The following is a 23,484-nucleotide window of genomic DNA, read 5'->3' as shown; positions in this document are numbered from 1 at the left end:
CTGCTGTATCCTCTGACAGTCCTCATCGCTATCCGCAATTCCACCAACCTTTGTGTCGTCTGCAAACTTACTAATCAGACCAGTTACATTTTCCTCCAAATCATTTATATATACTACAAAGAGCAAAGGTCCCAGCACTGATCCCTGTGGAACACCACTGGTCACAGCCCTCCAATTAGAAAAGCATCCTTCCATTGCTACTCTCTGCCTTCTATGACCTAGCCAGTTCTGTATCCACCTTGCCAGCTCACCCCTGATCCCGTGTGACTTCACCTTTTGTACTAGTCTACCATGAGGGACCTTGTCAAAGGCCTTACTGAAGTCCATATAGACAACATCCACTGCCCTACCTGCATCAATCATCTTAGTGACCTCCTCGAAAAACTCTATCAAGTTAGTTTGACACGACCTCCCCTTCACAAAACCATGCTGCCTCTCACTAATACGTCCATTTGCTTCCAAATAGGAGTAGATCCTGTCTCGAAGAATTCTCTCCAGTAATTTCCCTACCACTGAAGTAAGGCTCACCGGCCTATAGTTCCCTGGATTATCCTTGCTACCCTTCTTAAACAGAGGAACAACATTGGCTATTCTCCAGTCCTCCGGGACATCCCCTGAAGACAGTGAGGATCCAAAGAATTCTGTCAAGGCCTCAGCAATTTCCTCTCCAGCCTCCTTCAGTATTCTGGGGTAGATCCCATCAGGCCCTGGGGACTTATCTACCCTAATATTTTTTAAGACACCCAACACCTCGTCTTTTTGGATCTCAATGTGACCCAGGCTATCTACACACCCTTCTCCAGACTCAACATCTACCAATTTCTTCTCTTTGGTGAATACTGATGCAAAGTATTCATTTAGTACATCGCCCATTTCCTCTGGCTCCACACATAGATTCCCTTGCCTATCCTTCAGTGGGCCAACCCTTTCCCGGCTACCCTCTTGCTTTGGTGTTATGGGTTATGGTGAGTAGGGTGCTCTTTCCAAGAGCCGGTGCAGACTCGATGGGCTGAATGGCCTCCTTCTGCACTGTAAATTCTATGATTCCATGAACTGCCTAATGAGCAGTAATGGCTCCTGTATGATTGGAGTTTAATTAAAAAAAAGATAGATTATTACTGAAGTTTCCAGAATTCATGGTACAAGTCAATCAGTTGTGCAACCAACATATTACTTACTATTTAGAGAATGCAGTCAGAGTGTCATCTTCACTGTCCAGTTGCTATATTGGGTATGTTTGAAGTATCTGATATGAACCAGATGCTACAGGCTGGAAGGTGCCAGCATCCTGCCTTTACCTCTGCTGGGCTGGGTCCTGTCCTGGACTGGATTTTGGTTAGGGCACCTTCAAGATGTCTTTAACACCAGCTACAGAGTTTGAGAACTGGTCCCACAAGTTTCACACAAGTCTCCGAGACTATCCCTAGTACTTCCCCGCTGCAAGTAGTATTCAAACTGGAAGGTGCTCCATTTACGAATACGGGGCATGTCTGGGAGAGGCCTGGCTGGTGTTCTTGTGCCATCACAGAAAGGGGATGCAGCACATTACAATGAGTGGCAGCAGCTTGCAATCTGGGATGGGCGTGTGAGAGTCTGCTCTGCTTCCACATGGCCTGGAATACATCCATTTATAAAGTTAGGTTGGGGGACATAACCACAGCACATTCATCAAACTGATACTGACATCTTTCAATGAAGTTTGGAATGTTATTCAAATGCCCTTTCCTTATTGGGTTGCACTCGGCGACCGAGACCATCTGTCCCCACACTCTCTCCTTTCACGTAACCTGATACATCAGGTCTTTAAGTTAAGCACTCGCCTGCTAAATTTAGAACAGTTAACTGAAACGGAGCTGCTTTCCTCCTTCTTTATTTGTAATTAATTCCCTCCCCTCCACCTAGAGCTAGATACTATATCTGATGGTGAAGAGGGCAGAACCCACTGTGAAACCTCTGCCAGTGTCGCTCTGTGACAGCAACATGGTTAGCTGAGACGTTTTAACATAAAAGGATCACATTGATCGGGACTCAACACAGAATAGGCTAACTGACATAGAAATGCATTGAAAATATGTCTAATAACATTGTGTATTTAATGTAATTTTCTACATGTTATAATGTTTCCAAAAATCTTGAAGAACAGCGTTGTATAAAAAGTAAAAATGAGGTGTGGACATTTCTTCCTGTCCTATAATTCATTCTCACCGCCAGAATAGTTTTTGTACAAGCTGAGTGGCAAAAGTTGTAGTTGGTCTATGAAATAGCAATGTGTAGTCCACTGATATCTGTTAGTAACCGTTGCACCAACTGATATATCTGACTCATTAATGCTCATCAAAAGTGCAATAGGAATTCAACAGGAAAATGAATTAGCTGATTATATTGTCAGTAATAAACCATTTTAATAAAATATTTCAGAATTGTTTATATATGTATGTATATATATTTAGAAACTTGTGTGGAAGAGCAATAGTGGAAAAAATGGTTTTGTGCCATTGCAATTCCTTTATTCTTTGCCGAGCCAGCAATATAAAAGGTTTATCGAGAGACAATCTGGGGAAAGTAGCTGAAGCAAGTGAACATTTATAACCCTGAGTGTGACCTGTAATCCAGGGTTTACACAATTGCTGTTTCCTTGGAGGAGACACCGGATCTATTACATTTTCAGCAATCCTGCAAACGGAGATTGACTCGAGTAACCAGTCTAAAGTGGAGTATGTGTGAGCTCAGTGTGACAAGGAGTAAATTCATTTGGCCAGTGTGTCTGATTTAGCACAGACGTGTAGATAAATAACTTTTTTTTAAAAGTCTAATCGTTATTTAAAAGTTTCTGTGCAGCCATAAAAACTCAAAGTTAAAAATGGGAAATACTGGGCCAACTGGGCCCTTCTCATCTCAACTATTTTGTTGACGTAGATGGTGCCATATCATAATAATAATAATCGCTTAGTAATCACAAGTAGGCTTCAATGAAGTTACTGTGAAAAGCCCCTAGTCGCCACATTCCAGTGCCTGTTCGGGTAAGCTGGTACGGGAATTGAACCCGCGCTGCTGGCCTTGTTCTGTATTACAAACCAGCTGTCTAGCCCACTGAGCTAAACCAGCCCATATAACTAACTCATAAATAACTAACAAAGAAAATACAGTCTTTAGAGACCAACATCAAGGGGTACTTTATAAATTAAGCTGTAGATAAACCTTATTTATCATCACGTTGAGTCACAGAATAATTTACAGCACAAAAAAGGGTCTACTTGGCCCAACAGGTCTGTGCCAGTTCCTCATGGAACAACCCAGTCAGTCCCATACCTCTGCTCGATCCCTGTCAGCCTTGCAAGGTTTATTTCCTCCAAGAGCTCAGCTAATTTCCTTCTGACATTATGGTTTCTGCTTCCATCACACTCGTGAGCAAGTTCCTTAAATCTGTGTCCTCTAGACCCTGTACTGTCAGCTAATGGGAGGTTTTTCCCAGTCTACCATATCCAAACCTGTCACAATCTTGCACACAATCTCAACCAAATCTCCCCTCAATCTCCTTTGCTCCAAGGAGAACGACCCCCGCCCCCCCCAGCCTCCCCCGAGCTTCGCCAGCCTTACCCTGTAACTGGTGGCCAAAGATGTTGGCTTTTAAGCAGCATCTTAAAAAATGAGAGAGGTAAAGAGGCGGAATGACTTGTGGAGATAATTCCAGAACGCAATGCCAACGACAGCTAAAGAGGTTGAAGAGTAGAAAATGAGAGAGAGGCAGGAGCAAAATATTGCAAAGATAGAAATTAGAAATAAAAAACACAGGAAGTCGAAAATGCTCAGCCCATCATGCAGCATCTGTGGAGAGAGAAATGGAACTAATGATTCAGACCGACGAACTTTCATCGATCTCAAATGTTAACTTTATTTCATCTCTCCGCAGAGGCTGCTTGACCTGCTGAGTATTCTCTTTATAATAATAATCTTTATTAGGGTCACAAGTTGGCTTACATTAACATTGCAATGAAGTTAATGTGAAAATCCCCTAGTCGCCAAACTCCGGCGCCTGTTCGGGTACACTGAGGGAAAATTCAGAATGTCCAATTTACCCAACAAGCACATCTTTCGGGACTTATGGGACGAAATCAGAGCACCCGGAGGAAACCCACGCAGATGCGGGGAGAACGTGCGCGGGAATCAAACCCGGGACGTTGGCGCTGTGAAGCAACAGTTCTACCGTGCCGCCCTTTAACATTTTCTGTTTTTATTCCTTTGGACTGGTTCTAGGTAGTGGAACCAGGAGACAGAGAGGAATGTTAGCTCATCACTGTTTTTGACCGGAATGCATAAAACTCAAAATATTTGGTGAAATAATTTGTGTGGCAGACATATTTTTATTAAAATTAAATCTATATTGGAAGCTTATTCCTTTGTAACCTGGATAAAACAGATCAGTTTGAGGTTTTTCTCAGCCAGGAATCTATAATTAGTTGATCCTGCCAAAAACACAGTAAAAATGACGACTGTCAAACTGACTGTTTGTTTGAGCTCTCATGACCAGAAAATGCCCTATTCCATCTACAACATTTCTTGACTGCAAGCCCTCCAGTCGAATACTGTAAATTACAATATTTCTTGCATATATTTGAATATGGAGCAAGACTGTTGTGTTAGGTCAAGCTGTGCATTCTGTATATAATGAACAACTGGACATTGGCATAAAATAGCTTTAGTTTACAGCTGAACGAGGAGCGCTGGGAGATCATTTGTTTGCATGTCTGTAAGTAGCTTTTCAAAATTACAGAGTATTTGGATGTATAGAATTCAGAAAAATCAAACTGTCCATCACAAGGATGCATTAAAAGTACGCAGCAAGGAAGGAAGGAATCCACAAAACTCAGAAATGTTTTATACAGTGACAGTAGATAAAGTGACACAATCCACCCAAATATTTTCTGTACAGGATGATGAGTGGAGATAATGTCTCCCAGTAAGTTCTCTACTATTAGTCAATTAGGGGGGGTTCTCATTGTAACAATTTTGGTTGTCTAATTGTACCTACTGAACATTTTGGATTATAATTAAAGAGATACACAGTAGATGCATAACAAATAAATAAAGTGCATTTTGCCTCATTTCAATGATTATGTTTTCTATAGGGTTTTTGTGATTTAAAAAACAGGTCTAAAGGGACATGGAGAACTGGCAGGGAGGTGGGTTTGAGACCAGGAAGAGATCAGCCATTCTCTGATTGAATGGCGGTGCAGGCTCAAGGGGGTGAATTAATAATCAATAATCAGTTTTTTTATTAGTGTAAGCTTAAAAGTAGGCTTACATTAACACTACAATGAAGTTACTGTGAAAAGCCCATCGTCGCCACATTCTGGCGCCTGTTCGGTGACACAGAGGGGGAATTCAGAACGTCTAGTTCACCTAACAGTGCATCTTTCGGGACTTGTGGGAGGAAACCGGAGCGCCCGGAGGAAACCCACGCAGACACGGGGAGAACGTGCAGGCTCCGCACAGACAGTGACCCAAGCGGGAATCGAACCCGGGACCCTGGCGCTGTGAAACAGTGCTAACCATTGTGCTACCATGCCGCCCCAGTCCGTTCACCGCCTCACAGCGACAGCCAAAGCAGTTTATCTGCTTGGAGATTCTGGCAGATAAATTTCGATTTTCTTCCGATTTATTTCATTCTAGTGAATAATAAAGCCTGTGTTTCCATGTTACTGTGACGAGTTAGAAGTGCAGCATTAAAAAAAAATTTTAAACGACCGTGTTTTACATTGGAGAACTATTACAACCTCATCATTACGTTTCAACTGTGCCCAGAGTGATAAATATCCTGGAAATCATTTAGTGAAGAACTTTTTTTTTAAGCAAAGGGGGAATGCTGTTTATAAAGTGTCTGTAAGGCATATAAATTCATCATCTTTTACCAATGGCTACTATTCATTTTTAAGTGACATTTCTTTCTTCTAATATGTACCATTTGCCCCAGGGTAATAAATTATAGCTATTAATCTTCCAGCTATGTTCCATCATAAGGGAACATCGTGATTACTTTTTATATTTTGTTAACTCTAACCATTGACTCTAGTCAAGAGTCCTTTACAATTTAGTTGAAAATTGTGACTACATTTTAGGAGTGGATGCATTCTTTCTTTGGTCAGTACGGGATTATGTCCTTTCTCACTGGTAATAGAAAAACAAAGATAGTCTCGCAGCTCAGAGCTTGAATTAGGTCGGAGCTCTGTTTGTTAATCATGTTTCCGAATACAATTGAAGTGCTTCAAATCAACTGGAACTGTCAAAACAGATTTTAAAAATGACATGTTTTTTTGGCTTTATATGGAGCTGACGTTAAATCTTCAGTCCCAAAGGTTTTGGGGGGGGGGGGGTGTCATTGTCTTCCAACCTTTCCTAGATATGGAGAAGGTGCGAGAGACTTGGAGTGCGACAAATATGACATCTTTATTCGAGGAAGAGGTAAGGACAGTGCTGGTAACTACAGGCCACTGATGGGTAAGGCTTTAGAAACAATATTCAGGGGGTTGGGGGTGAATCAACAGGCACTTGGAGAGGGTTGAATTAATTAAGGAGAGCCGGCACAGATTTGTAAAAGACAGATCGTGCTTGACCGACCTTTCATTCATTCGTTTTTGACGATTGACAGGAAGATTGATGAAGGGAATGCAGTGGATATCGAGTTCATGCACCTTAAGAAAGCATTTGACAAACTATCACATTGAGGTTATTTCAGGCAATTATGGTTCATGGTATAGGAGAGTCGGTGTCAAGTTGGATAGAAATTGGGGGCGGCAAGGTGGCGCAGTGGTTAGCACTGCTGCATCACAGCACCGAGGACCCGGGTTCGATCCCGGCCCCGGGTCACTGTCCATGTGGAGTTTGCACATTCTCCCCGTGGTTCTCACCCCAAAGATGTGCAGAGCAGGTGGATTGGCAATGCTAGATTGCCCCTTAATTGAAAAAAAAATTGGGTACTCTAAATTTAAAAAAAGGTTGGATAGAAATTGGCTCAAGGACAGAAAACAGTGAGTCTTGCCAAATAAAAGCAAAACACAGCAGACATTGGAAAGCTGAAATAAAGACAGAAAACACTGCAAAGACTCAGCAGGTCTGGCAGCATCTGTGGAGAGAAACAGGGTTAACGTTTCAAGTCTGTATGACTTCTTCAGAGGGATCTGTTAGGATTGCTAACCCTCCCCCACCCAGCCAATATAAATGTTTTGAATTATGGAATATGGAGCTAAATGTCAAAATTTACTGATGATACTAAATTTGGAGGGGTGGCAAACAGGGAGGATGACACCAGGTGTCTGCAACAGGAGTCAGATAGCTGGCAGAATGGTCAGATGTAATTTAATGTAGTTATATGTTTTGGGAAAAGCAATAAAACTTAATGTCACAGTTCTGAAGAACGCACAGGAACAGTGGCACCTGGGGCTTCGTGTGCACGGCAGAACATATTGATAAAGTAATTAGCAAAGTGTATAGGATCTTGGGTTTCATAAATGGAGGTAGAAGCGCAAAACAGGGAAATTTTGAGAGCCTTTATAAAGCTCTGGTTAGGCCACAACGAAAACTGTTAAGTTTTGGTCACCACGTTTTAGGAAGGTGAGGGTCCTTGAGAGGATTAAGAAGCAAATTACCAGAATGGTTCCAGGGTTGAGGGATCTTAGCTACAAGGTTGAAGAAGCTCAGGTAGCTCTCCTTTGAGCAAAAGAGATTGTGGGAGGAATGTGATGGACGTATACAAGATTATGGCCAGCTTTATGTCAAGTTGAAAAAAATAGCTGTTCCCGTGTGCTGATGTAACGGGGATAGAACAGGGTAACAGGTTTGACTGGATTGCTTGCGAAGCCAACAGGATTCCATGGGTCTGATTGCCACCTTCTGAGCCCTAATGACTCTATGACAGCTTTATTTTTTTGTGATTGGAATACTGCATTTCAAAAGAGTGTTCTATTAAATTTGGAAACAGCAAAGATCTCAGATCACCGACAAGCAGATGATTAATTACAACACACAACTATTCAAGTTCTCCAATGTGGATGTCACAGAGATGCTGCAGGGCTTTCTGAAGGGGGAGGTTGAACAGCCAGAGGTTGTGGTCCATGTTGGGACCAATGACAGAGGGAGAAACAGAAATATAGTGCAGCAAACAGACTTTAGGAAGTTCGGTAAGAAATTGAAAATCAGGATGAATTAATCGCGCAAATAGTTATAAACAGTTATGATATAGTCAGGATTACGGAGACATGGCTGCAAGGTGACCAGGGATGGGAAGTGAACATCCGGGGTATTCAGTATTTAGGAAGGACAAACAAAAGGGAAAAGGTGGTGAGGTTGCATTGCTGGTGAAAGAGGAAATGAACACAATAGTGAGGATGGATTTTAGTTCCAATGATGTTGAATCTGTATGGATAGTGTTGCTAACTTTTGGTTGGCTCTTAATTTGGTTCTGTTTAATCACGTTTGCTCAAGAGTCGCCAGGTATCTTTCGACACTGCCACAAGGTTCAGAACCGAACATTGATCAATGACTCGATACACCAGTTAGTAAATTCAAAAGCAATGCTCATTTATTTACACACAGTCAAATCTACTCATGCATAAACTCTACAAACAAAACTACCACTATTACTAAAGCCTATACTTAGCTTCGGGCGCCCACTCAGTCAGAGGAACAATGGCCGTTGCTCGGTTCTGAGGCTGCTGGGTTGAGCTGTTTATAGGGTGGCAACTAGGTGCGTCTATCTCGTAGTGTGCGTTGACTTGGGACTTACTTGGGCTGATGCAGCTGCTAGGCAGGTCTCTCTCTTCGGTGAGAGCCAAAGCCAAAGGAGATCATTTCTCCCTTGGGATTACCTTTTATACGGAAAAAGGCTTTGCGCGCTTTTGGGCGGGCCTTGAACTTGGCCTCAACTAATTGGGTCTTTCCAAATCATCTGTATCGATTTTCCTCCAATAGAGGGGTCGTTCCCTGATCGCTGCGCGAGTCCTGGGTGACTGTCAATCTACTTTGTCTTAGCTTCTTCTGGCGCCGGGGAGTCTGCCTTAACATTGCATATCTAAATGTTTCCCTTTTGTCCCCGGAGATGGCTCATTAGTATGTAGATTGTTTGGTAGTTTCTGTCCTGTCTTAGAGTTTAAGGTTCTAATCAACAGACAGAGCTTGCACCTGCTTGTTTCTTAGCACTGTCCAATTTTCCCTGCATTCTTTGCAGGTGTCCATTTTGTAAATGGGACGTAGCCATCCCAGATGGCTACGCTCCCTCCTTGTGATCCTCAACGCAAAGCATGAAGGATCACATTACTATGGTGTCTTCATCCTCTGATCACCGGGGTACCCATGCTTAGGCTCGACACTGTCCTATCCTATGCAACACAATTTTACCTAAACCATTTAAAATACATTCATTATCATAAAATTCTACGGGGCGCTATGAAATTAATACATGCATTACAGAAAAATAAAAAAAACTGGAACCTCTTTGATCTTTAGTGTTTGATTCTCGAAGATTCCTCAATGATGCTGATACTCCCAAGAGTACAGGCGCACTGTTCAGGCTCCCAAGGTTTGTTGGACATGCAGTGCACTAATCATCCTCTGAGTTAACTATTCTCAATAATCTATCCTCATTCAAACAATCCAAAAATACAAACAATCCAAAAATAATCTATACATCTTAAACTGTACAAAATAGCAGCACACAAATTTCTCTGGCCTGGCAGTCAGACACAGAGGTTTACATCTCTTTATTCCACAGAATACATAAAGAAAATGGATGCTCTTTAATTCGTCCCAATGGGTTCGGGGGTCTGGTGAAATCCGAAAATGGGGGACCTAAATCTGTATACCGGGGTGCGAGAGCGATATGCTTTGTTTCGCCATTTCCTAACTCTAAACGTTTGCACGACACTGCAAAGTATCGCCAGCACTAAGAGTGCTTCGACTACATACGATAGTGAGTACCAGGTGATAAACTTATCACACTAGGTCGGGGTATTGCTAGCTGTCGCTGGGCTAGTTATCTCGGGGTTTCATGTATTGCAGGGGTGAGAGTCATTTACGGTTTGTGTGGTAGGGGTCAGGGGGGTAGCATCCGCGTGCAACTGAAGGGATCCCGCTAAGATCCATGTGAACACGAAGGCTGTCTTCTTCTTTGTCTTCCTCTGGGGTTCCTGAGATTTCAGAGTTTTGTGAACACAAGCATAATTTCTGTTACTATCTTGCTTAAGATCTCGTATGTCTGTCTGTCTGTCCTTTACTGCCAATTTTCTTTAATAATTGGTCACCATCTGTGACTCCCTCATTTTTTAAAAAAACCGAATATTTGGACTAGACATCTAAGAAAAATACTGCCGTACTGCGAGCCATCTCGCAGCCTGTGTGATTTACCTTCCCAATGTTTGAGGATGTAAATAGCATAGGGAAGCAACCTAAGGATTGTCAAAACCAAACAAAAGATTTTCGAACGTAATGAGCCAAAATGGGGTGCGTATGGGCCGCGGCGGGTAAGAAATGGGTGGAATCGCCGGGTAGGATTGTGATCAATGCCGTATGTGCTCTACCCGAGCGTAGCTGACCAGAGGGGGGTCCTCAGGCAGGGCGGGGACCAATGCCGTTTCTCCACTGCCTGAGCAACCGGCAAGAACGGGTAAGAAGGTGGTCGTCGTGGGGGGCTGCCTCTCAAATTAGGAGAGCAACTATGAGTCGTGTTCTGGTGACAAACTAGTTCCTCTGAACTATTGTCTGGGACAAACTTGTTCCATTAACAGCCGGGGGGCATTAAAGGAGTGGTGATGTGGGGCCGTGAAAAACTTTCTGAGTTTACACACAACACTTAACGATAACACTAACGAACAAACATTCAACAACATGGTGCAGGTTCCATCAGAAAGGACACCGTATCTCTCCAGCGGTTCCTTTTTCTGCATCATCTGGACACCTCACTGCTCAATAGCGAACAGGGTCGCAAAGGGATTCGTTTGGTGGGAGTCAGACTCTAAGTCATCATCTTCTCCCGGCTGCCAAACTCTTGTCTGTAGTAACCGGGCTAAAGCTGCTTGGGGCGAATTGGGGTCCATCTCATCATTCCAGATGAGCCTGAACGAATTGTCTCGGTGCCAGAATCGTGTGTCGAGGTTGGAGCTACTATGCTTCAATCCGTAATCGTCGGGTGGTGGCTCTGGGTCAGTATATAAGTGATCTCGAATGGGTCAGTAGAATCATGCTCAGATTCACTGGGAGTGGGGCCTGGTGCAGGGGTGTCGTCATAACGTGATGTGCTGTGGCTGTCGCCATTGTGATTGCTATCACTGTCGCTGCTGGTTGAGGGAAGGGAGAGGCGGAGTCGTGTCTCTGGGGGCGGAGTTGAAGGCGTGTCTGAGGGCGGGCTGGAGTGGTTGGGAGAGGGTAGGAATATGTCAGCTGTGGGCGGGGCATGATCATCTGCCGCTGCGAGCAGGATGTGGTGTGTGTGGTTATTTTGCGAGCCGTAAGCCTTGAGCTGGTTTATATAAAACCACGCAGACTTACCATTGGGATAGGTTATTTTGTATACTGAGGGGCTGACTTTGTCCGCAATGGAGTACGGTCCAGAAAATTTTGGGGAAAGGAATGAAGTGGGGTTGTAAAGGGAAAGCATAACTTGTTGCCCTACTGTAAAGTCAGTGGCGTGTACTGTTTTGTCGAAACAAGCCTTGCTCTGTTTCTTCCTGATTCTAAGTCTCACTGCTGCTGCGGCGAGTTGGGCTGCCTTTATGTTCTGTACTAGTTGTGTAACCGCATTTTCATGCGTGAGGGCTGTAACGCGGGGCTGGCCAAATCCAGTCCTAGTAAATACTCAGTGCCTTTCATGGGGCGTCCGGTCATGAGGGTGTGGGGGGGTGTATCCTGTGGATGTAGATACCATGTTTCTTAAAAACATTAAAGCAAATGGGAATACTGAATCCCAGGTGCTGTTATTTTGCTGTATCATTTTCCTGAGGGAGGCTTTCAATGTCCTATTCATTCGTTCTACAATACCACTTGATTGGGGGTGGTATGTGATATGGAACTTTTGTCCAATGCCGAATATCGTGAGGACGTTTTTCATTACATGTCCGGTGAAATGGGAGTCTTGGTTGGACTCTATACTGCGTGGAAGGCCCCATCTTGTACAGATGTGGTGTGTAATATTTTAGTTGTCGTCTTGGCCGTATTAGTTCTTGACGGAAATGCTTCCACCCATTTTTTCGGCCTTCATTTTTCGGAGCGGGAGAGAGGGAGTCGGAGTGCAGCGAGTGCAGCTTGGGATTCAGGTACGGGTTTAATCTTGCCCCCAGGTTCCAGTGGCCTTCATTTCCGGGAGCGGGAGAGAGAGAGAGGGAGCCAGAGCGCAGCGAGTGCAGCTTGGGATTAGAGGTAGATGTTTAAACTTGCTCCCAGGTTCCAGCGGCCTTCATTTTTCAGAGAGGGAGAGCCGGAGTGCAGCTTGGGATTAAGGTAGGTGTTTAAACTTGTCCCCAGGTTCCAGCGGCCTTCATTTTTCAGAGCGGGAGAGAGAGAGGGAGCCGGAGCGCAGTGAGTGCAGCTTGGGATTCCGGTACGTGTGTAAACTTGCCCCCAGGTTCCAGCGGCCTTCATTTTCTGGAGCTTGGGAATCAGGTAGGTGCTTAAGTGTTTGATTTTTACCTCTATTTAAGTTGGGCGGTTGCTAAACCCGAGACATTACACTTGTAGTGTCTCCCACCCTTCCACCTCCTCTAACCTAGTGAGTGAATATCAGGTAAGCTCTCTTTTCTTTTATCTTTTATCCGCAAGTTATAGCTTCAGATTTTCGGCGGGAGCAGTGGCCAGGGGTCTGTCGGGAAGGCAAGTAGCTCGGAGAAATTTAACTCTTCCTGGGTTGGTAAGTATTGTGATTGGTATGTAAAATCCTTATTCCTTTCACTTATTCATTATTTGATATTATATTTGTAATCAGTTAAGGTAAAGTGTAAAAATGGCAGGAGATCCCAGACCCGTGTTGTGCTCCTCGTGTTCAATGTGGGAGTTCAGGGACGCAGCCGATGCCCCTGACTCCTTCATGTGCAGGAAGTGTGTCCAGCTGCAGCTCCTGTTAGACCGCATGACGGCTCTGGAGCTGCGGATGGACTCACTTTGGAGCATCCGCGATGCTGAGGAGGTCGTGGATAGCACGTTAAGAGCAGGAAGGCAGTGCAGGTATCCCCTGCGGTTATCTCCCTCCAAAATAGGTATACCGTTTTGGATACTGTTAGGGGAGATAACTTACCAGGGGAAGGCAGTAGTAGCCAGGCTCATGGCACCGTGGCTGGCTCTGCTGCACAGAAGGGCGGGACAAAGACTGGCAGGGCTATAGTCAAAGGGGATTCAATCGTAAGGGGAGTAGACAGGCGTTTCTGTGGTCGAAAACGAGACTCCCGAATGGTATGTTGCCTCCCGGGTGCACGGGTCAGGGATGTCTCCGATCGGCTGCAGGACATACTGAAGGGGGAGGGTGAACAGCCAGTTGGCGTGGTGCATATAGGCACCAACGATATAGGTAAAAAACGGGATGAGGTCCTACAATCAGATTTTAGGGAGTTAGGAGATAAGTTAAAAAGTAGGACCTCAAAAGGTAGTAATCTCAGGATTGCTACCAGTGCCACGAGACAGTCAGAGTAGAAATTCAAGAATAGTCAGAATGAATACGTGGCTTGAGAGATGGTGCAGGAGGGAGGGATTCAGATTTTTGGGACATTGGAACCGGTTCTGGGGGCGGTGGGACCATTACAAATCGGATGGTCTACACCTGGGCAGGACTGGAACCAATGTCCTGGGGGGTGCTTTTGCTAACACTGTTGGGAGGTTTTAACCTAATGTGGCAGGGGGATGGGAACCAGATTAGGAAGTTAGAGGTCAGTAAAGAGGCAGCAACTAAAGCCAGTAAGGTACTAGATAATAAACTCAATGTGACTAAGGGACAGAGTAGACAGGAAAGAGATGATGAATGCAAAGGGACAGGTGGTCTGAGGTGCATTTGTTTCAATGCGAGAAGTGTAGCAGGTAAGGCAGATGAACGTAGGCCTTGGATTAGTACCTGGGATTATGATGCTATTGGTATTACTGAGACTTGGTTGAGGGAATGGCAAGACTGGCAACTAAATATCCCAGGGTATAGATGCTTCAGGAGGGATAGAGAGGGAGGCAAAAGGAGTGGTGGAGTTGCATTACTGGTCAGAGATGATATCACAGCTATGATTAAGGAGGGCACGATGGAGGGTTCGAGCACTGAGGCAATATGGTAGAGCTAAGAAATAGGAAGGGTGCAGTAACATTGTTGGGACTTTACTACAGGCCTCCAAAAAGCGAGCGTGAAATAGAGATACAAATATGCAGACAGATTATAGAAAAATGTCAGAGCAATAGGGCGGTCGTGATGGGAGATTTTAACTTCCCCAGCATTGAATGGGACTCATGTAGTGTTGGAGGCGTAGATGGAGCAGAAGTTGTAAATAGTCCAACTCGGGAAGGGGCCATACTGGATCTGGTATTGGGGAATGATCCCGGCCAGGTGGTTAAAGTTTCAGTCGGTGATTACTTTGGGAATAGCGATCACAATTCCGTAAGTTTTAGAATACTCATGGATAAAGACGAGAGTGGTCCGAAAGAAAGAGTGCTAAATTGGGGAAAGGCCAAGTATAACAACATTCGGCAGGAGCTAGGGAATGTGGATTGGGAGCAGCTCTTTAAGGGTAAATCCACATTTGAAATGTGGGAGTCTTTTAAGGAAAGGTTGATTAGAGTGCAAGACAGACATGTCCCTGTGAAAATGAGGGATAGAAATGGCAAGATTAGGGAACCATGGATGACGGGTGGAATTGTGAGATTAGCTAAGATGAAAAAGGAAGTATACATAAGATCTAGGCGACTTAAATCTGATGAAGCTTTGGAGGAATATCGGGAAAGTACGCAATAAAGAGGGCTAAAAGGGATCATGAAATATCTTTGGCTAACAGGGTTAAGGAAAATCCCAAAGCCTTTCATTCGTATACAAGGAGCAAGAGGGTAACTAGAGAAAGGATTGGCCCACTCAAAGACAAAAGAAGGAATTTATGCGTGGAGTCAGAGGAAATGGGTGAGATTCTTAATGAGTACTTTGCATCGGTATTCACCAAGGAGAGGGACATGACGGATGTTGAGGCTAAGGATGGATGTTTAAATACTCTAGGTCAAGTCAGCATAAGGAAGAGGGAAGTTTTGGGTATTCTAAAAGACATTAAGGTGGACAAGTCCCCAGGTCCGGATGGGATCTATCCCAGGTTACTGAGGGAAGCGAGGGAAGAAATAGCTGGGGCCTTAACAGATATCTTTGCAGCATCCTTGAGCACGGGTGCGGTCCCGGAGGACTGGAGAATTGCTAATGTTGTCTCTTTGTTTAAGAAGGATAGTACGAAGTCTTACAACACCAGGTTAAAGTCCAACAGGTTTGTTTCGATGTCACTAGCTTTCGGAGCGCTGCTCCTTCCTCAGGTGAATGAAGAGGTATGTTCCAGAAACACATATATAGACAAATTCAAAGATGCCAAACAATGGTTGGAATGCGACCATTAGCAGGTGATTAAATCTTTACAGATCCAGAGATGGGGTAACCCCAGGTTAAAGAGGTGTGAATTGTATCAAGCCAGGACAGTTGGTAGGATTTCGCAGGCCAGATGGTGGGGGATGAATGTATTGCGACATGAATCCCAGGTCCCAGTTGAGGCTACACTCATGTGTGCGGAACTTGGCTAGAAGTTTCTGCTCGGCGATTCTGCGTTGTCGCGCGTCCTGAAGGCCGCCTTGGAGAACGCTTACCCGGAGATCAGAGGCTGAATGCCCTTGACTGCTGAAGTGTTCCCCGACTGGAAGGGAACATTCCTGCCTGGTGATTGTTGCGCGATGTCCGTTCATTCGTTGTCGCAGCGTCTGCATGGTCTCGCCAATGTACCACGCTTCAGGACATCCTTTCCTGCAGCGTATGAGGTAGACAACGTTGGCCGAGTCGCACGAGTATGTACCGCGTACCTGGTGGGTGGTGTTCTCACGTGTAATAGTGGTATCCATGTCGATGATCTGGCACGTCTTGCAGAGATTGCCATGGCAGGGTTGTGTGGTGTCGTGGTCACTGTTCTGAAGACTGGGTAGTTTGCTGCAAACAATAGTTCGTTTGAGGTTGCGCGGTTGTTTGAAGGCAAGTAGTGGGGGTGTGGGGATGACCTTGGCAAGATGTTCATCGTCATCAATGACGTGTTGAAGGCTGTGAAGAAGATGACGTAGTTTCTCCGCTCCGGGGAAGGACTGGACGACAAAGGGTATTCTGTCGGTTGTGTCCCATGTTTGTCTTCTGAGGAGGTCTGTGCGGTTTTTCGCTGTGGCGCGTTGGAACTGTCGATCGATGAGTCGAGTGCCATATCCCATTCGTACGAGGGCATCTTTCAACGTCTGTAGATGTCTGTTACGCTCCTCCTCGTCTGAGCAGATGCTGTGTATACGGAGCGCTTGTCCATAGGGGATGGCTTCTTTAATGTGTTTAGGGTGGAAGCTGGAGAAGTGAAGCATCGTGAGGTTATCCGTGGGTTTGTGGTAAAGCAAAGTGCTGAGGAGACGCCGGCAACTCCACATTTAAGACGGATAGCAGGGATAATCCAGGGAATTATAGACCTGTGAGCTTGACGTCAGTGGTTGGCAAACTGTTGGAAAAGATACGGAGGGATAGGATCTATTCACATTTGGAAGAAAATAGACATATCGGTGATAGGCAGCGTGGTTTTGTGCAGGGAAGATCATGTCTTACAAACCTAATAGAATTCTTTGCGGAAGTGACAACGTTAATTGATGAGGGAAGGGCTGTAGATGTCATATACATGGACTTCAGTAAGGCGTTTGATAAAGCTTCCCATGGCAGGTTGATGGAAAAAGTGAAGTCGTATGGGGTTCAGGGTGTACTAGCTAGATGGATAAAGAACTGGCTTGGCAACAGGAGACAGAGAGTAGTGGTGGAAGGGAGTGTCTCAAAATGGAGAAAGGTGACTAGTGGTGTTCCACAGGGATCCGTGCTCGGACCACTGTTGTTTGTGATATACATAAATGATCTAGACGAAGGTATAGGTGGCCTGATTAGCAAGTTTGCAGATGATACTAAGATTGGTGGAGTTGCAGATAGCGAGGAGGACTGTCAGAGAATACAGCAAAATATAAATAGATTCGAGAGTTGGGCAGAGAAATGGCAGATGGAGTTCAATCCAGGCAAATGCGAGGTGATGCATTTTGGAAGATCTAATTCATGAGTGGACTATGCGGTCAATGGAAGAGTCCTGGGGAAAATTGATGTTGAGAGATCTGGGAGTTCAGGTCCATTGTAACCTGAAGGTGGCAACGCAGGTCGATAGAGTGGTCAAGAAGGCATGCAGCATGCTTGCCTTCATCGGACGGGGTATTGAGTACAAGAGTCGGCAGATCATGTTACAGTTGTATGGGACTTCGGGTAGGCCACATTTGGAACACTGTGTGCAGTTCTGGTCGCCACATTACCAGAAGGATGTGGATGCTTTAGAGAGGGTGCAGAGGAGGTTCACCAGGATGTTGCCTGGTATGGAGGGTGCTAGCTATGAAGAAACTATTGAGTAGATTAGGATTGTTTTAGTTGGAAAGACGGAGGTTGAGGGGGGACCTGATTGAGGTCTACAAAATTATGAGAGGCATGGACAGGGTGGGTAGCAACAATCTTTTTCCAAGAGTGGGGGTGTCAATTACAAGGGGTCACAATTTCAAGCTGAGAGGTGGATGGTTTAAGGGAGATATGCATGGAAGATTTTTTACGCAGTGTGTGGTGGGTGCCTGGAACGCTTTGCCAGCGGAGGTGGTAGAGGCGGGCACAATAGCATCATTTGAGATGCATCTAGACAGATTTATGAATGGGCGGGGATCAGAGGGAAGTAGATCCTTGGAAAATAAGTGACAGGTTTAGATAAAGGATCTGGATTGGCGCAGGCTGGGAGGGCCGAAGGGCCTGTTCCTGTGCTGTCATTTTCTTTGTTCTTTGTTCTTGTTCATTTTGTGAAGGTGTCTATGACCACCAACACATACTTGTAACCATTTCTGCACGGGGGTAGGGGTCCTATATAATCTATCTGGAGATTTGTCCAGGGTCCATTAACGGGGCGGGTATGGCTAAGTTGAGCCTTTTTAGCATATCTGTCCAGATTGTTCTGGGCACAGATTAAACAATTCTCTACGTAGTGTGTGACATTGATTTTTAAATCAGGCCACCAGCAAAGCGGTCTGAGGTGGGCTAGGGTGGGTTCAATTCCTTGGTGTCCATGATTGAAATGGAACTGACAAATGATCAGGTTCCTGTCCTGGCTGGGAACTATATAAAGGCCATCCGTTAAAATCACACCGTCGTGTGTGGTGATTGTGCTTTTAAACTTGTCGTACAGGGCTGGGAAGGTTCCCTTTAAAACTTCCGAGTTTCTCGTCCTCTTTCTGGGCCTTCGCTAAATCCTGAATGTTGGTCTATGAGACCTGAACTGCGTGTACTGGGGTGCTCTCGGGGAGGTTCCAAAAATAACCATGCCTGGAGCCTGCCTTCACTAGGGCGCCTGCTTTAACATTACATTATGGGTAAGAATGGTGATGACTGCGAACCTTAATTATTCCATATTTCCTATCCTTTGCTGTCTCTAAGATCTGGCGGAGTAATGGGGCTGAGGGTAGGGTTTCCCGTCCGCGGAAACAAATCCTCTTTTTCCCAGAGTGATAGGAACTCTGTCAAACTATTACAGACATACAAGCTGTCTGAGTAGATGTCTGCTGGGGTCGGGAACGAGTCTGGGTGGTCTACAATATATGCAATCGCTGCCAGCTCTGCTGCCTGTGAGCCTAAGTGTCCTGGCAACTTCAAAGAAATTTCATCTAGGGCGCGTCCCTGCGCGTCCTCTACATATATACCACAACCGGTGATTCTCTTTCCGTTTAACACTGTGGATGAGCCATCCACCTATATCTTCAGGGGTGCGCACGTGTCTGTGGGCTGGGGTGTACTACCTGTTTTCCTGGGGAGTGTTTTGGGAATAAATGGACCTGTGTTCTGTTTAGTGGTGATGATCTCACATTCATGAGGGGTGCCTGCATACTGCAAATTATCGGCAAGGAAGGTGTGGGTTTTGGTTCTCTTTACCGCGATGTCACGTCCCTGCAAAAGAAGGGTCCAACGGGCTGCGCGAATTTGGCTGACTGTGCCATCTTTAAGTCGGCCGTCCAACAATAGCTGTGTCGGTGTGTGTTCTGTGAGGATGGTGATGGGGTGGAGTCCTGTAATGTAGGCGAAGTATTGTACCGCCCAAAAAACTGCGAGCAGGTGCCTTTCACAGGCAGAAAATCCTTGCTCTACGGGGTCTAACATGCGTGAGGCAACGGGGCGTAATTGGGCGTGGCGTTCCTGGAGGAGCACGGCCGAAAGGGTTCGGTCAGTGCTTGCTACCTAGACAGCGTACGGGGAATGTGGATCTGGGACCTGTAGTGCGGGGGCTGTGCTGAGTGCTCTTTTTAAAGTGTCCACGGCATCTGTATGCTGTGGAAGCCATTCCCAAGGTGCCTGCTTCTTGAGAAGGTCGGATAGGGGCGCTGCTTTAGTGGCGAAACCGTCAATATGGTTTCGGCAGTAGCCAACCAGTCCTAAAAATGACTGGAGGGCTGAGACATTGTGGGGAAGGGGCTATTTGACGATCGAGTCAATTCTCTTGTGCTCGATCTCGCGTTTACCATGAGTGATCACTGTTCCAAAGTAAATCACTTTTTCTTTCAGAATCTGGGCCTGCTTGGGGTTGACTTTACAACCAATTTCTTTTAGAAGTGCTAGGAGTTCGGCGAGAAGCAAAATCTGCTCTCCCTTTGTGTCTGTCTGTAGTAACAAGTTGTCTACATACTGGACCAGACAATCGGGGCGGGAAGATTTTGCTAATCCATTTGCCAGCTGTCGGTGGAAAATGGAGGGGGAGTTGTGGAAGCCTTGTGGAAGGCACGTCCACGTGTACTGTTGCCCTTGGAATGTAAAGGTGTATTTGTACTGGCACGCTTTAGCCACTGGAATGGACCAGAAGCCATTCCTAATGTCCAAAACCGAAAAAAATTTTGACTGGAGTCCCTGTTTGCGCATGGTCTCGGGACTCGTGGCTGCGGTGGGGGCTGCTGCTGGGGTTACTTTGTTCAGTTCCCGGTAATCAGTCGCCATGATCCATCCGGTTTCCTGACAGGCCAAATTGGTGCATTGTTTGTGGAGGCTACTGATCTGAGTACGCCTTGATCCAACAAACTCTCTATTACTTTGGAAATTTCTCCCTCTGCTTCCTGGGGAAATCCGTACTGCTTCTGGGGTTTAGGGTCGGAACCTGTAATGTTCACAAAGCAAGCCAAACTGCCAGTCGTGCTTGTGCTGTGCAAATGCTGCTTTATGTTCCTGCAGGACTGCCCTAACCTGTTTCTCTGCACTAATGGCTCGAGGGTAGAACCAGAAGTCTCCTACTGAGCTAATCCTATTTACGTATTCTCCAACTCTGAGCGTGGCGGGGGCTCGTGCTGCCTTTGCCATTTTCCAAACACACTTGTTCACTGGGTCGAAAGAAAGGATATGGGAGCTCATGAAATCGATCCCAAGGATATGTTCTGCTGTCTGGGGCAGGTCAACTAAAATTACGGGGTGCTTGATCATGATGTTCCCTATTTGTATTGCTCCAGGGGCTGTGATGTGTCCCTGTTGTAAATGGCCTGTAAAGCCGCTGAGTGTGATGGTGTCTGTTGTGGGCCACGTGTCTCTCTGAAACATTGTGGAGGAATTGAGTGTGGTGCGGGACCCTCCTGTGTCCCAAAGAAATTCTACGGGTTGTCCCCGGACTTTGCCTGCTACTACAGGTCTTGTCCCAAAGGGTGTCGCAGACCCATGTTGGGGAGCCCGAACACTGTCAGTTGATGTCGTTCATATCTGCATTCTCTGAACGGGCGCTAACGCCATGAATCGGCTTTGCCCTATTCTTGTTTAGGGTGCCTGTCTGTTGGTTTCTCTGCTGCTTCTGGGGCGCGTCGCAATCTCATGCAAAGTGTCCTAGCTGTCCACAATTATAACATTCTTGAGGCTTTGGCTGGGGTTGGCTGTTCCTGCCTTCATTTACCCATGCGGGGTTCTGGTGCGCTTTAACTGGATTCACTTCTACCTGCTTTTCATCGGGTGTTATAAATGCGGCTTTGCCTGCAATTGATTGCTCCCAAGCGCGGGACAATCTCTTCAAAACCCATTTTTCATTGTGGGCCTCATCTGAGGGGTCATAATTCGCGCAAGCTTTTCATCCTGCTTCTGTGGTGTGGGAGACTAGAATTCAGGTCCATTTGGCCATATTATCTGGGGATAAATGGGCGTGGGCTAACTCTCCAAAAACTGCGGTAAAGCGAATCCACAAACGTCCAGCAAACGCTGTGGGGTGTTCGGTCTTCTTTTGCCTACACTTGTTTAGGCCTTCTACGGGGTCTCCTCTGTTAAAGCCGATCGCATCAAGGATTGCTGTGTGCATCTCTTGGAGTGTGCCTCCTCCTACATTCTGTGGGTTGGGAAGGGCTGCCACGACTGAAGGGTCGAGGCTCAAAACTGTGAGCTTCACTTGCTCCTTTTCGTCCAGGCCGTACATGGTTGCCTGTTGCGAAAAATTGGTGGGGGTCGGATGTGGGAAGGAACGGTGTAATTTTTCCACATGCGTCCCGTAATTGGGTCACGGTTAACGGGGTTGTGTAAAGGAAATCGGTTTCTCCTGCGGCCCTGCGGTGTGTGGTCACAGGATTCATGGGGGTGTGTTCTGCCAGTTCGGTTGGGGGTTGGGGCGCTTTCCTTTTCTGGGATTTTTCCTGCGTACATGTCCCATGTACGTATCTATGGACAGTCTCGTTCAATTCCTGCCAGTCGGGGCCGTTTTCTTGATCTAATTGGGGTCCAAATGTACTCTGAAATTCATTTTGCACGGACAGCAGAGATTGCAATTCTGCAATTTGCTTCTGGCATTTTGCGTGGTCGACTGAGCTCTGCCTTTGTTCCATTGTGGAAATATGGACTGCTCGTAGGGCTGCTTTTAAATCATTGCATGGTTTCTGCAATTTCTCAACTTGCTGTTCTGTTTCTTGTCTGATCAATACCGCACGTTGCGTGTCCTGGTAGGCCTTATCGTATTGCGTCTGAAAACTGTTCAAATGCGCAAGACTGATGTGCCCTCTTGGCATCATTCACCTCTCTGTCCCTTGCTGCTAACTGCTCTTTCAGATCTCGATTCTCTTTCTCTACCTCACACATCTATCTCACTGGTTCTGTCTCTCTCCTCTATCTCTCTACGGAGCGTCCTAACGACCTCCTCTGTGCCTCACAATTGTGCCAAACAGGACACGATTGCCATCGGCTTGCGAGCTTTTCCCCAAGCTCTTCTTGTGGATCTCTGACAGGTTCTCCCACCAAGTATGTCCTATACTCCCGAGTCCTGTTTCCTCATCACAGAATTCACTCCAAAGGGGCCATCCTTTCCCTTTGAGATATTTTCTGATCTCATCTTCCCAAACGGGACACTGTCCTACTCTACTGGTTATAAATGCTTATTTATTTACACACAGTCAAATCTACTCGTGCATAAACTCTACAAACTAAACTACCACTATTACTAAAGCCTATACTTAGCTTTGGGCACCCACTCAGTCAGAGGAACAATGGCCGTTGCTCGGTTCTGAGGCTGCTGGGTTGAGCTGTTTACAGGGTAGCAACAAGGAGCGTCTATCTCATAGCGTGCGTTGACTTGGGACTTACTTGGTCTGATGCAGCTGCTAGGCAGGTCTCTCTCTTCGGTGAGAGCCAAAGCCAAAGGAGATCATTTCTCCCTTGGGGGATACCTTTTATACGGAAAAAGACACTGCGTGCTTTTGGGCGGGCCTTGAACTTGGCCTCAACTAATTGGGTCTTTCCCAATCATCTGTATTGATTTTCCTCCAATAGAGGGGTGGTTCCCTGATCGCTGGGCGTGTCCTGGTGACTGTCAATCTGCTTTGTCTTAGCTTCTTCTGGCGCCAGGGAGTCTGCCTTAACATTGTGTATCTAAATGTTTCCCTTTTGTCCCAGGAGATGGCTCATTAGTATGTAGATTGTTTGGTAGTTTCCATCCTGTCTGAGTGTTTAAGGTTCTAATCAACAGACAGAGCTTACACCTGCTCGTTTCTTAGCATTGTCCAATTTTCCCTGCATTCTTTGCAGGTGACCATTTTGTAATCGGGGCGTGGCCATCCTAGATGGCTACAGTAGGAAAGAAACAAGGGACAAAACCATTAGTGGTTTTGTATATCGACTCCCAAACTGTCGTGGTGATGTTGGGAATGGCTTTAACCAAGAAATTAGTGGTGCATGTAATAAAGGAACATCTGTAATTATGGGTGACTTTAATCTGC

The sequence above is a fragment of the Scyliorhinus torazame genome, chromosome 10 (genome assembly GCF_047496885.1).
Source record: "Scyliorhinus torazame isolate Kashiwa2021f chromosome 10, sScyTor2.1, whole genome shotgun sequence".
In the NCBI taxonomy this organism is placed as follows: Eukaryota; Metazoa; Chordata; class Chondrichthyes; order Carcharhiniformes; family Scyliorhinidae; genus Scyliorhinus; species Scyliorhinus torazame.
This window is presented reverse-complemented; position numbering follows the sequence as displayed.